The following is a 15,276-nucleotide window of genomic DNA, read 5'->3' on the forward strand; positions in this document are numbered from 1 at the left end:
GTGTAATCTAGGAGAAAGACAAAATACAGCCTAGTGGTTAAGAACACTGAGCATGGCATAATATTGTCTGGGCTCAAGTGTTAGTAATTACTAGCTGTGTGATCCTGAACAAGTTGCTTAACTTCTATGATCAGTTTCTTATCTAAAATATGAGAATGACAGTACTATTTCATACAGCTATGGTTAGGAATAAATGAGCCAAAATTTGTAAAGCACTTAGAACAACTTCTGGCATAAAAAAGCACTCAATAAGTATTATCTATTATTGTCATTACAGAATCCTCCTCATTCCTGTGGTAATTCCACTGATTTACAAACCCTATCTACTTTTATTGTTAGTGCAAATTTACTCAAACAACTGCAAGCAATTCTTCTATCTTGGAAAGCTATCTTTGGTAACCCTCTCCTACCTTATCCCTCCCAAAAACCTTAATAACTCTTGGTAAACATTCCCTGACCCCTCAGTTTGTTTATATTAAATCAAATCAAATAAATACAAGTTGAAGTAATCCATAATACTAATATAACAATTTGAAGTCCCATTGCAATTGCCTGTGGAAGATGGTGCAGCTCACCTCAACACAAATAATATTCTTTCTGAAAGGAAGATGTAATTTCTTAAGTAAAACCCCAAATTGAGTATCAAGAAAAATTTATGATGGTTTAAAATCTGAATAGTATCTTCTAAACTTGTAGATTATTGTATCAAACCACCCTCAAATTTAGTGACTTAAAGCAACAACTGCTTTCTGTGGGTTGACGGGGAACTTCTATTCTTGCTTGGACTCATGTATTTGGCTGTAGTCAGTTGCCAGATCAGCTGGAGATGGGTGATTTAATATGGTCTCACACACATATACTGGGTCTTCAGCTTGGATTGTTGGAACCTCTGTGATGGCTGGGCTTTTCTCTCCATACAGACTTTCAGTTTAGAGTTTCTTCACAGCATGTACATTTCAAAGTACGAGAGAGAGAGAGAGAGAGACAGAGAGAGAGAGAGAGAGAGAGAGAGAGAGAGAGAGATAGATGGAGAGAGGGAGAGAGAAAGAGACAGAGAGAGACAGAGTAGAAATTGCAAGGCTTCTCAAGACCTTGTCTTGGAAGTCACACAGCATCACTTAGTTTGAATTCTATTGGTCAAACTCAGGACCTAGCAGGCCTCAGGAGGTCAAGTGCAAAGTGTGACCCATAGGAAGTTCCATATATAATATACAGCCTCACTCAGGGGTAGCTCTGAAGAGAAATACTTACAGGGGACAGAACTTCAAGCACCATACCTGTTGTATATTATGCCTGGAAGAAAAGATGGCCAGAGGTACAGATCTACAGATGGGCAATAACTGGTGGCTTTGCTGGATGGTCAGGGATTTGGAAATAACCTGGTTAGAAAGCTTTTGCGGAAGAGGTCAGAACCCTCCAAATGGGCACCAAGTGTGAAGACATTTGTGTCCCATGTCAATTCTCATCAAAGAGCAATCTCAGCAGAGAAGAATATTAATAATCAAGTAAGCAAGATGACCCATTCTTTGGAGTCAGTCTATTTCCCTAGCCACTGCTCTCCTTGCCCAATGGGCTCATGAACAAAGTGGCCATGGCAACAGGAATGGAGGAGTGGAGGTTATTCGGGATCAGCAACATGGATTTTTTTGCACTATATCTGGCTACAACTACTGCTGAGTGCCCACTGTGCCAAAGCAGAGACCAACACTGAACCCCTGATATGGCATTCCTTGAGGGAATTAGCCAGCTTCTTGTGGCACATTGATTAGTTGGAACACTTCTATTATGGAAGGGGTAACACTTGATTCTCATTGGAATTGATAATTTACACTCCTGGGTACAAAATATTTCTACAAAAACCACTATCTGTGTACCTTCAAAATGTTTTATTCACTTGTCATTATATTCTGCATAGCATTGCTTCTGATCAGAGAACTTGCTTCAGAGCAAATGCAGCACATCAATGGGCCTATGCTCATGAAATTCACTGACATTACCTTGTTCCCCATCACCCTAAAGCACTTGGCCTGGTGGAATGGCATTTTGGAGACTCAGTTACAGTTAGAGTTCCACTGACAACACTTTTCAGGCTACAGTGATGTCCTTCATGTTATAGAATATGATCTGAATCTATGCCAGCCAGCATTTATGAGTTTGAAAATTAAAGGGTGGAAATTAAAGTGGCTCCCTCTCAATATTATCTCTAATAATCCACTAGTGAAAATCTTGCTTCCTTTCCTTGTACCTTTGGGTTCTGTGGATATAAAGGCCTTAGAACCCACAGGAGGAAGGCTTCCACCAAGGTACACACCAACAGTTCCATTAAAATGGAAGCTGATACTGTCACCTGGCCATTTTGAGTTCCTCATGCCAGTGAACCACCACACCAAAAAAAATGAGGGGACCTTATAATTGGGAAAATAAAGAGTCTGTATAAGTCAAAGAGGAGACAGAAGAGTCAGCACCAGAGTGATGTGATGTGAGACATACTTGGTAGGTCATTGCTGGCTTTGAAAATGGAAGGAGACCATGAGCCAAGGAATGTGGGCAGCCACTAAAGGCTGGAAAAGGCATGAAAACAAATTCTTCCCTAGAGCTTCCAGAAAGAATGCAGCATTGCTGACATCTTGATTTTAGCCCAGTGAGATCCATTTCAGATTTTGGCCTCCAGAATTGTATGATAATAATTTTTTGTTGTTTAAAGCTACTAAGGTTTTGGCAGTTGTTATAGCAGCAGTAGGAAATAAATATAAGTGCTTAACCTTGTATCTAGTATTTATATGACAAGATATCATAGGTGGACTATGACTCAGCAGGAAGAGAAATAAAAATGATTGAAAGATAAATAAAATTACTTTGGGGAAGAGGATTAGTTTGTTTTAATCTATATGAGGGATAGTTGTATCACGTTAGGTGGAAGCATAATTTTAATATTGACATTATTTGGAAGTTAAATATGGTTAGAAGAAGTAAGTATGCTAGGGTAACAAGGCATGGACTCTGCTGGATTATTCTATTGTCAACTTATTCAAGCAGGACAAAAAATGAAAATGACACATAGGCACATCGAATTTAAACTGCTAAAAACAAAACATAGAGGCAATTTAAAAGCATCCAGACAATAAAAGACACATTACTTTCAGGGTTGAAAGAGTAAAACTGGTCCTTGATTTTTTTTTTTTAACAGAAACCATGGAATCCAGAATAGAATGGAATGTCATATTTAAGGTGCTAAGGGGGAAAAAAAAACCCAGAACGTGATAACTTAGATTTCTATCATGTTGATAATATTCTTCAAAAACAAAAGTGAAATAAAGATGTTTTCAGACAAACAAAAGCTGAAAGAATTTTTCACAGGAGATCTGCCCTACGACAACTACTGTAGGGAATACTTTATGTTGCAGGAAAGTAATACCATAGGGAAACACAGAACTGTAGGGAGGAATGAAGGTCCCTGGAAGGTGTAAATATCTGGAGAAATAAAAATGAATACTGAACATATGGACACCAAGGGGAGAATGTGGGGGGTGAGGTGGGATGAATTGGGAGATTGGGACTGACATATATACACTAATATGTATAAAACAGATAACTAATAAGAACCTGCTGTATAGCACAGGTAACTCTACTTCATTTCACTGTACAGTAGAAACTAACACAACATTGTAAAACAACTATACCCCTATAAAAAATAAATAAATAAATAAAAAATGAATACTGAAATTAAAGGAGACATAAATAAATGGAAAGACATACTGTGTTCATGGATTGGAAGACTTAATATTGGTAAGATGAAAATATTACCCAAAGTAATCTACAGATTCAGTGCAATCCCTATCAAAATTCCAATGTCACTTTTAAAAGACATATAAAAGTACATTCTAAAATTCATGTGGAATCTCAAGGGCCCCCAAATAGCCAGACACATCCTGATGTCAATACTTGCTACAAAACAGTTTGGCATTGGCATTAGGACAAGCATAAGACCAATGGAATGAATAGAGAACCCAAAAATATACTCCTACATATATAATTGACTTTGACAAGGGTGCCAAAATTATTAATGGGGAAAGGACAGTCTTTTCAACAAATAATGCTGGGAAAACTGGATATCCACATACAAAATAATGAAATTGGACATTAATGTAAAGTGGATCAAAGACCTAAAAATGAGAGCTGCAACCTAAAACTCTTAGAAGAAAATATAAGAGAAAAGCTTCATGACATTGAATTTGGCAATGATTTATTGGACATTACCCTGCAAGCACAGCAACTAAAGAAAAACAAGGATAGAGTGGACTATATCAAAATTTAAAACTTTTGCGTGGCAGAGGACACAGTCAAGAGGCTGAAAGGGCAATCCACAGAATGGAAGAAAATATTTGCAAAGCAGATATTCGATAAGGGGTTAATATCCAAAATATGTAAAGAACCCCCACATCACAACAATAAAAACAACAAATAACCCAATTCAAAGATGGGCAAAAGTCTCAAATACTCATTTCTCCAGAGAAATTTATGAATGGTCAATAAATACATAAAAAGATGCTCAACATCAATAGTCATTAAGGAAATCAAAATCAAAATCACAATGAGATACAACTTCACATCCATTAGGATGGCTATCATAAAAAAATAGAAAATAAGTTTTGGCAAGAGTGTAGAGAAATTGGAAACTGTGTGCATTGCTAGTGAAAATGTAAAATGGTGCTGCCACAATGGAAAACATTTTGATCATTCCTCAAAAATTTAAACATAGAATTGCAATATGATTCGTACTTCTACTTCTAGATATGAACCCGAAAGAATTGAAAGAGGCACTCAAACAGATACTTATACAACAATTTTCATAGCAGCATTATTCACAATAGCCAAAATATGTAAACAACCCAAGATCTGTTAAAAGGGAGTGGATAAACAAAACATAGTATATAAATGCAATGGAATATTATTCAGCCTTTAAAAGGAATGAAATTCTGATGCATGCTATAAATTAGATGAAACTTGAAAACATTATACTAAATGAAATAGCAGAGACAAAAGGACAAATGTACTTATACAAACTACCTAGAATAGACAAATTCATGGATACAGAAAGTAAAATAGAGTTTACCATGGCCTAGGGGGCAGTGGAGGATGGAGAGTTATTGTTTAGTGGATACAGGAGGTTCTGTTTGAGATTATGAAAAAGTTCTAGAAGTGGATAGTGGAAATGGCTACACAACGTTGTAAATGTAATTAATGTCACTAAACTGTACACCTAAAAGTGGTTATTATGGTAAATTTTATGTTATGCATATTTACCACAATAAAAAGTAAATACTAATTGTTTCAGGCAATAAAAATAATGTCTTCTTATATTTAAAACAAAAATGTAAATGAAAACTGACAACAAATAGCACAAAAGGGAAAGACGATAAAGGGAGTTAACCCATTTTAAGATTCTTGCATTGTTCTGGAAAGGGTAAAAGTACTAACTTAATGTAGGCATTAATTAGTCAAGGATGCATATTGTAAACTCTAAGTTACCCCATTAAGATAATATGTAACTGTTATGGTAATCTACTGCTGTGTAGCAAACTACCCCCAAAACTTAGTGATGTAAAACAACCACCATTTTATTATGCTCACAGTTATAGGTTGCAAATTATGGTAGGGCAGAGTAGGGATGTCTGGTCTCACTTCCACAGTGATTGAGACTTCATCTGAGATGGATTACAAAGCTGGGAATGGCTGGGATGACTCAAGTGGGGCCCTATGTCAGGGGCCTCAATTCTAGCTATCAGGCTTGTTTCTTGGTTCTTTTTCTGTTTTATCTGCTGGGGAAGGAATATTGAAAATGGCTTTTTCAATTATGTATCTTGTAAGTGGGATGGAATAGCTGATAAATCTGGGGATGGCCAATCACCAATCTCTGTAGACAGCCTTTCCATTAGGCTAGCTTGGCATGGCAGTTTCAGGGTTGTTGTACCTTGTAGCTGGCTTCATCCAGAATGAGCATTCCATGACACAGACATGGACACTGCAATGCTTCTTTTTTATGGCCATACCACATGGCTTGCAGGATCTTAGTTCCCTGACCAGGGATTGAAACTGGGTCACCTGCAATGCTTTTTTTTTTTTTTTTTTCTTTTTAAGCTGGGCACTGTCTTTATTTTTATTTTTTTAACATCTTTATTGGGGTATAATTGCTTTACAATGGTGTGTTAGTTTCTGCTTTATAACAAACTGAATCAGCTATACATATACATATATCCCCATATCTTCTCCCTCTTTCATCTCCCTCCCACCCTCCCTATCCCACCCCCAAGTTGTCACAAAGCACCGAGCTGATCTCTCTGTGCTATGTGGCTGCTTCTTACTAGCTATCTATTTTACATTTGGTAGTACATATAAGTCCATGCCAATCTCTCACTTGGTCCCAGCTTACCCTTCCCCCTCCCCATGTCCTTATGTCCATTCTCTACATCTGCATCTTTACTCCTGTCCTGCCCCTAGGTTCTTCAGAACCATATACATATATACATATATATGTGTATATATGTACATATATATGCGTATATATATATATACACACATATATATATATATTTTAGATTCCATATATATGTGTAAGCACACAGTATTTGTTTTCTGCTTTCTGACTTAGTTCACTCTGTATGACAGATTCTAGGTCCATCCACATCACTACAAATAACTCAATTTTGTTTCTTTTTATGGATAATATTCCATTGTATATATGTGCCACATCTTCTTTATCCATTCATCTGTCGATGGACACTTAGGTTGCTTCCATGTCCTGGCTATTGTAAATAGAGCTGCAGAGAACATTGTGGTACATGACTCTTTTTGAATTATGGTTTTCTCAGGGTATATGCCCAGTAGTGGGATTGCTAGGTCGTACGGTAGTTCTATTTTTAGTTTTTTAAGGAACCTCCATACTGTTCTCCATATTTATTACCTAAGTTTAGAGGTCCCAGTATGTCATGTTCTATTTTATTGGTTTTAGTGGTAAAGCAAGCCTATAATAGCCTAAATAAAAGGAAGAAGATTGCCTCTAACCTCTCAACAGAAAGAGTAGCAAATAATTTATGAACATCTTAAATCAATCAAAATAACCAAAAATTAATACAGAAGAAAATAATGATATATTAAAATCATTTAAATAATACAAAGAAATGGGAAACAGGAAAAATATATGAAGAACAGATGATAAGTAGAAAAGCAACAGCAATATGGCAGACTTAAACTAAACAAATACCATAATTATAATAAATATAAATGATCTAACCATGCTAATTAAAAGACAATGATTATTTAAGACTAACCAAAATTAGATCCAGCTCTGTATTATTTATAAAGGATGCAAAAAGTTAGAAAGTAACAGCATAAGAAAATATACCATGCAAACTAACCAAAATTAAACTAAGGTAACTTTATCAATACAAAATAAAATAGACTTTAAGGCAAAAATTTTGGAAAATATAAGAAACAATATTTCATATTGATTAGGTTTGACTCAACAATAAGGTGTAACCATCTTGAGCTGATATGTACCTAACAACATTACTTCAAAATATGTAAAGCTAACATTAACACAATTACCAGGAGTATAAATGAATCCCCAATCATAATGGAAAACTTTAACATACATCTCTCAAGCACTGATAGAACAAATAGGCAAAAAATTAGTAAGTCTCCTGCTATAGACTAAATGTTTCTGTCTCTCCAAAATTCATATTGAAATTCTAACCCCCAAGGTGATGGTAGGAGGAGGCTGGACCTTTGGGAGATGATTAGGTCATGAGGGTAAAGCCCTCATGAATGGGATTAGTGCCCTTATAAAAAAGGGCTCAGTCAGATGAATGGATAAAGAAGATGTGGTAAACATATACAATGGAATATTACTCAGTCATAAAAAGGAATGAAACTGGGTCATTTGTAGAGACGTGGATGGACCTAGAGACTGTCATATAGAGTGAAGTAAGTCAGAAAGAGAAAAACAAATATCATATATTAACGCATATATGTGGAATCTAGAAAAAATGGTACAGATGAACTGGTTTGCAAGCCAGAAATAGAGACACAGATGCAGAGAACAAATGTATGGACACAAAGCAGGGACAGCGGGGGGGCGGGGGTTGGTGGTGATGGGATAAATTGGGAGATTGGGATTGACATATATACACTAATTTGTATAAAGTAGGTAACTAATAAAACTAATTTAAAAGAAAAAAAAAAGGGCTCAGAGAGATCACTCATCCCTTCCAACATGTGAGGACATAACAAGAACCAGGAAGCAGGTTCTCAACAGGTACCAAGTCTGCTAGTGCCTTGATTTTGGACTTCCTAGCCTCCAGAACTATAATAAATAAATTTCTGTTGTTTATAATCCACCCAGCCTATAATAGTTTGTTATGGCAGCCCGAACAGACTAAGACAGCTACAAAAGATTTGAACAACATAATTAACTAACTTGACTTAACTGATAGAAGAATACATTTTTTTCTCAAGATCACGTGGAAGATTTATCAAAATAGAATTTTTCTGTACCAAGCAAGTTTTGAGTTATTAAAACCATTTAAAGTATGTTGTCTGGCTGCAGTGGAATTAAACCAGAAATCAATAATAAAAAGGTAACTAGAAAATTACTAAATATTTGGTCATTAATCAATGTGGCTCTAAATAACCCATGAGTCAAAAAATTACATTGGGGCTTCCCTGGTGGCGCAGTGGTTGAGAGTCCGCCTGCCGATGCAGGGGACACGGGTTCGTGCCCTGGTCCAGGAAGATCCCACATGCCGCGGAGCAGCTAGGCCTGTGAGCCATGGCAGCTGAGCCTGCGCGTCCGGAGCCTGTGCTCCACAATGGGAGAGGCCACAATAGTAAGAGGCTGGCGTACCACAGAAAAAAAAAAAAAAATTACATTGAAAATTATGAAATATTCCAAGCTGAGGTAATAATTATATGACATATCAAAACCTGTGTGGATAAATCTAAAGAAATGCTGAAGGGAGAACTTTAATAGCTCAAAATACATATACTATAAAAAGAATAAAAGTTGAAAATCTAAGATCTAATTTTCCATCCCAAGAACTTTGAAAAAGAACAGCAAATAAAAGCCCCAAAATGAAAGAAAAAACAACAAAGATAAGTTTGGAAATCAATGAAATAGAAAATAGAGTTAAAATAGAGAAAACCAACAAAGCCAAAGAACAGTTTTTTTAAAAGATTAATAAAATTGATAAACTCCTAGAAATGCAGATGTAGAGAAATGAAGAGAAAACACTTATTAACAATACCACTACAAGTCTTACAGACATTAAAAGGATAATGAAAGGAGATTGTAAACAAATTTTGGCTAAAATAGATTTGACAATTTAAACAAAATGGACAAATTCCTTAATTTAAATCAAATCCACAGCAAGATGTCACTTCAAGCCTGTTAGAATGATTATTATCAAAAAAACAAGAAATAACAAGTGCTGGCAAAGAAGTGGAGAAAAGGGAACGCTTCTGCATTGTTTGTATGAATGGAAATTGGTTCAGCCAGTATGAAAAATGGTATGGAGATTCCTCAAAAAATAAAAAGTAGAACTACCATGTGATCTAGCAACTCCACTTCTGGGTATTTATTCGAAGAAAACAAAAACACTAATTCAAAAAGATATATGCACCCCCATGTTCATTGCAGCATTATTTTCAATAGTCAAGTATGGAAACAACCTAAGTGCTCATTGATGGATAAATGGATAAAGAAGATGTGGCATATATATATATATGTACATATATGTGTATATATATATATATAACAGAATACTATTCAGCCATAAAAATAACAAAATCTTTCCATTTGCAACTACATGGATGGAATTTGAGAATGTTATGCTGAGTGAAATAAGTCAGAGAAAGACAAACACCGTATGATCTTACTTATACATGGAATTTAAACAACAACAACAATAAGCTCATAGATAAAAAGAACAAAATGATTATTGCCAGAGGTGGGGGATGGGGGGTGGGAGAAATAGGTGAAGGGGGTCAAAAGGTACAAACTTCCAGTTATAGCATAATTAAGTCATGGGGTGTAATGTAAAGCATGGTGAATTATAGTTAATGATACTGTATTGAATATTTGAGAGTTGCTAAGAGAGTAAATCTTAAAAGTCTTCAACACAAGAAAAAAATTTTTTGTAACTATGTATGGTGACAGATGTTACCTGGACTTATTGTGGTGATTATTTCACAATATATACAAATTTTGAATGATTATGTTGCCCACTTGCAATTAATATAATGTTATATGTCAATTATACCTAAATAAAAACAAACAAACAAAATGGACAAATTCCTTGAAAAAGTAATTTATCAAAATGGGTACAAGAAGAAGCACACATCTGAATAGTCCTGTATTATTAGAGAAATGGAACTCATAGTTAAAAACCTTTCTATATGGAAAACTCCTAGCACACATGGCTTTGCTAATGTGTTATTCCAAACATTTATAGAAAAAATAATACCAATCACACAAACTCTTAGAGATAATGAAAAAGAAGAAAAACTTCCCAATTCCTTTTAGGAGACCAGCATAATACTGATACAAAACCTGGCAAGGACATTACAACAAAGAAAAATTGAATTTAAAAATAAATATGCAGAAAATCCTAAGCCAATGCTTAGCAAATCAAATCCAGGATATACCAAAAGGGTAACAATCAGGATGAAATGGAGTTTATTCCAGGAATACAAGGTTGGTTTGACATTTGAATACCAATGAATGTAATTTACCACGTAAAGAGAATGAAGGAGACCATATGACCATTTAGGAGCAGCAAAAACATTTGATCAAATTCAATACCCAGAGTTTTCATAAAAACAAGAATAAAAATCTTAGCAAATGAGGAATTAAGTTAAGTTCCTTAAACAGATAATGAGTTTCTACAAAAAAATACAGATAACAGCTTACAGTGGAATATTATATGCCTTCTCTCCGTGTTCAGGAAAAAGACAAGAATGTCCATAATTCTTTTGAGTATTGTGCTGGAGGGTCTAGTCAGTGCAAAAAAGCAAGAACAAGAAATAACAGGTATAAAGTTTGCAAAGGAAAAATGAAAGTCATCATGCAAAGATGACATGATTATGTGGAAAATCTGAAAGATACTCAGCTATCAAAAACAATAAATTCATGCCATTTGCAGCAACATGGATGGATCTAGAGATTATCAAACTAAGCAAAATAAGTCAGAAAGAGAAAGACCAATACCATATGATATCACTTATATGTGGAATCTAAAATTCAATATAAATCAACATATCTACAAAACAGAAACAGACTCACCTATATAGAGAACAGACTTGTGGTTGCCAAGGGGGAGGTGGGGTAGGGGAGGAAAGGAATGGGAATTTGGGATTAGCAGAGGCAAACTATGATATATAGGATGGATAAACAACAAGGTGCCACTGTATAGCACAGGGAACTATATTCAACATCCTGTGACAAACTATAATGGAAAAGAATATGAAAAAGAATGTATATATGTATAACTGAGTCACTTTGCTGTAGAGCAGAAATTAACACAACACTGTAAATCAATTATACTTCAATAAAATCTAAAAAAAATCTGAAAGGACCTATTAAAAAGCAATTAGAAATAATAAATGTACATTTAGTCAGTATATAAAAATAAATATTTATATAAACTAGAAATGAACAGTTAGAAAATAAGATTTAATAAATAACACCACTTACTTTAGCATAAAAAGCCAAATAACCTAGAAATCAAATGAAAGATGTATAAGACTTCTGCACTATAAACTACAAAACATTATGGAGAGGAATTAAAGAAGATATAAATAAATGAAGAGATACACCATGTTAAAAAAACCCGTCAGCATAGTAAGATAGTTCTCCCCAAATTGATCAATTGATTTAATGCAATCCCAGTTATAATGCCAACAAAATTTTTTTAGAAATTAAAACAAGTTGATTCCAATGTTTATATGGAAATGCAAAAGTCCTAAAATAGGTAAAATAATCTTGAAGAACAAAGTTAGAGGACTCTATTAACATATATCCACTCTTATTATAAAGCTACAGATTAAGACAATGTGGTGTTAACCCAGATATAGACAAATAGTCCAATGCAACAGAGTAGAAACTATAGAAACAGTTCACATATATGATTTCATGACTTTACAAAGGCACCACTGTAATTTATTGTGGAAAGATGGTATTTTTCAATAAAAGATACCTGGTCATTTGATTATCCATAAGGAAAAAAATGACCTTTGTCCTTGTTATCATACACAAACATTAGTTAGAGATGGATACCAGATCTCAATGTGAAACTAAACAACTAAGCCTCTAGAAGAAACATAAGGAAAATATCTTCTGACTTTGGGTTAAACAAATATTTCTAACTCTCCCGCATCTTTATTGAGACATAACTGACATATAACATTGTGCAAATTTAAGGTATACAACATGATGATTTGATCTACATATATAGTGAAATGATTACCACAAAAATTTAGTTAACACATCCTTCACCTCACATAATTACCATTTACTGTGTGAGTGGTAAGAATTTTAAGATCTACTCTCTTAGCAAGTTTCAATTATTCAACACAATACTGTTAACTAGAGTCACCATGCTGTACATTACATTCCTAGAACATATTAATCTTATAACTGGAAGTTTGTACCCTTTGATGATCTCTGCTCATCCCTCCCCTACACCCCCACCGCCCCTTCCAGCAACAATGTACCCCCTATATCTAAGAGTCCAGGGTTTTTTTGGTTCCACATATAAATGAGAGCATACATTATACAGAATTCATCATTCTCTGCCTGACTTATTTCACTTAGCATAGTGCCCTCCAGATCCATTCATGTTGTTACAAATGGCAGGATTTCCTTCCTTCTCATGGTTGAATAATATTCCATTATAAATAATATTAATATGCTATACTAATATTAAATGTTTATATATAATATCTTCACATAATATAATATATAATATATAAAACATTATCACATTTTCTTTATCCATTCATCTGTCAACAGATACTTAGGTTGTTTCTATGTCTTGGCTAGTGTAGATATGCTGCAATGAACATGGGGGTGCAGCTGTCTCTTTGAGGTAATGATTTCATTTCCTTCAGAAAAATATCCACAAGTGAAATTGCTGGATCATATGGTAGTTCTATTTTTTATTTTATTTTTTAAGTAATGTCCATGCTGCTTTCCATAGTGGTGGTACCAGTTTACATTCCCACCAAGAGTGTACAAGATTCCCTTTTATCCACATCCTCGCCGGCACTTATCTCTTGTCTTTTTGATGGAGTCTGCTGTTGGAATTCTTTAGCTCGGTTTTTTTATTATTCAGATCTAGGAAGTCTTTTTGGCTTTTTGGAGGATAGCTTTTATTTCTTTGTTGAGCTTCTCACTTTGTTCATGTACTGTTTTCCCAATTTCATGTAGTTGTCTGTCTACATGTTCTTGTAGTTCCATGAACTTCCTCAAGAGGATTATTCTGAATTCTTTGTTAGTTCACAGACCCATACTTTGAGTAAATTATTGGAGCTTTATTAGTTTCTTTTGGTGGTGTCATGTTTACTTTGGTATCTGTGCATCTGAGTAAGTGGTCTTTTCTTCCAGACTCTAGAGGTTCCCTTCAGCAGAGAAAAACCTTCATCAGTTAGCTCAGCTTGGGGTACTGGATGGGTCATCTGGTAGCATCCATGGGCAGGTGGAGGCTTGCTATTGGGGTGTCTATTTGGGTGAGGTCACTGCCCATGTTCTGAGGTGGGCATGATGGCTTACTTGCTTTCAGGCAGGGCTACTAGCTGGGCTCTGCAATCACCTCTGGTTAGGTGAAGTCATAGGCTGTGTTCCCTGGCAGGGAGGTGCCACTGGCTGGACTCTGCAACTAAGCAGGGCTGCAGGCTGGGCTCTGCAATCACTCCTGGTTGGGTGAGGCCTCAGGATGTGCTCCCTTACCAGATGGTGCTGCTGGCCAGACTTCATGTTCGGGCAAAGCTACAGGCGAGGCTTTGTGGTTGGATGCAGCCACAGGCTGTGTTCTGTGATCAGGTAGGGCCATAGGCTTTGCCCCAAAGTTGCGCAAGGCTGTAGGCTGGGTTTTGTGATGGAGTAAGCTGCTGGGTGTGCTCCTCTGTTGGAGGTGGTCACTGGCCAGGCTCTCTAGTTGGGCAGGGCCTCCAGCTATATCATGCAGTTGTGGGGGGTCTAGAGACTGTGCTCCTTGGTTGGATGGGGTCACTGTCCAGGGACCCTAGCTGGGTGGGACCATAGGCTATGCTCTGCAATTGGGTGGAGTCACTGGCTAGGCTCCCTTTAGCTACAGTTTTTTAAAAGGTCTTTTTTAAAATAAATTTATTTATTTATTTTTGGCTGCGTTGGGTCTTCGTTGCTGCGTGCGAGCTTTCTCTAGTTGCGGCGAGCAGGGGCTGCTCTTCCTTGCGGTGCGCAGGCTTCTCCTTGCAGAGGCTTCTCTTGTTGTGGAGCACCGGCTCTAGGCGTGCAGGCTCAGTAGCTGTGGCATTCAGACTCAGTAGTTGTGGCTCACGGGCTCTAGAGCGCAGGCTAGTAGTTGTGGCACATGGGCTTAGTTGTTCCGCGGCATGTGGGGTCTTCCCGGACCAGGGCTCAAACCCGTGTCCCCTGCATTGGCAGGTGGATTCTTAACCACTGCACCACCAGGGAAGTCCCTGGCTACAGTTTGTACTCAGTAATTAGGCAAGGCCATAGGCTTGGATCTGTTTCTGGGCTCCATGACTGGCTAGGCTTCCTGGTTGGGCAGGACTGAAGACTATGCTCATAAATCGGGTGGGACTGCGAATTTGCTTCCTTGCCTAAGTGGGGCCATAAAACAGTTTCCGTAGTCAGTAAAACCTGTTGGTTTGGGACCCATATCAGGTAGAATTGCCAACTGAGCTCCCTGGCCAGATGGGGCCACTGGCTCAGCTCTGCAGATGGGCAGAGCCTGGCTGAGATCTCTGCTCAGGTATTGCTGTAAGCGGTAATGCAAACTGCCAAGATCTGAGCACAGGTTGCTGTCAGCCATGCCCCTCTTTTCTCTGTCTCTATCAAATCCCCAGTGGTCGAGCCCTGCAGATTCCTCCAGTGATCCCCATGAGGCAAGACCTGAGTGCACCTCCCAGGAAACGTCCTGGAACACTGGGGGACCTGGACTTTTGACACCATCTTGATGACAGTATCTTCTACATAAACACTTCTTAAATGGACACAGA

The 15,276-nt window shown here is 36.8% G+C and overlaps 1 protein-coding gene across 1 annotated transcript in view; it reads right to left on the bottom strand.

Annotated features, from left to right (window-relative positions):
* C7H11orf65 (chromosome 7 C11orf65 homolog) overlaps positions 1–15,276 on the bottom strand; it is a 100,016-nt gene that overhangs the window by 66,596 nt on the left and 18,144 nt on the right. The window lies entirely within an intron of this gene.

This window comes from Delphinapterus leucas, chromosome 7 (assembly GCF_059928025.1).
Source record: "Delphinapterus leucas isolate spDelLeu-1000000601 "Yukka" chromosome 7, BTC_Dleu_Yukka2, whole genome shotgun sequence".
NCBI lineage: Eukaryota > Metazoa > Chordata > Mammalia > Artiodactyla > Monodontidae > Delphinapterus > Delphinapterus leucas.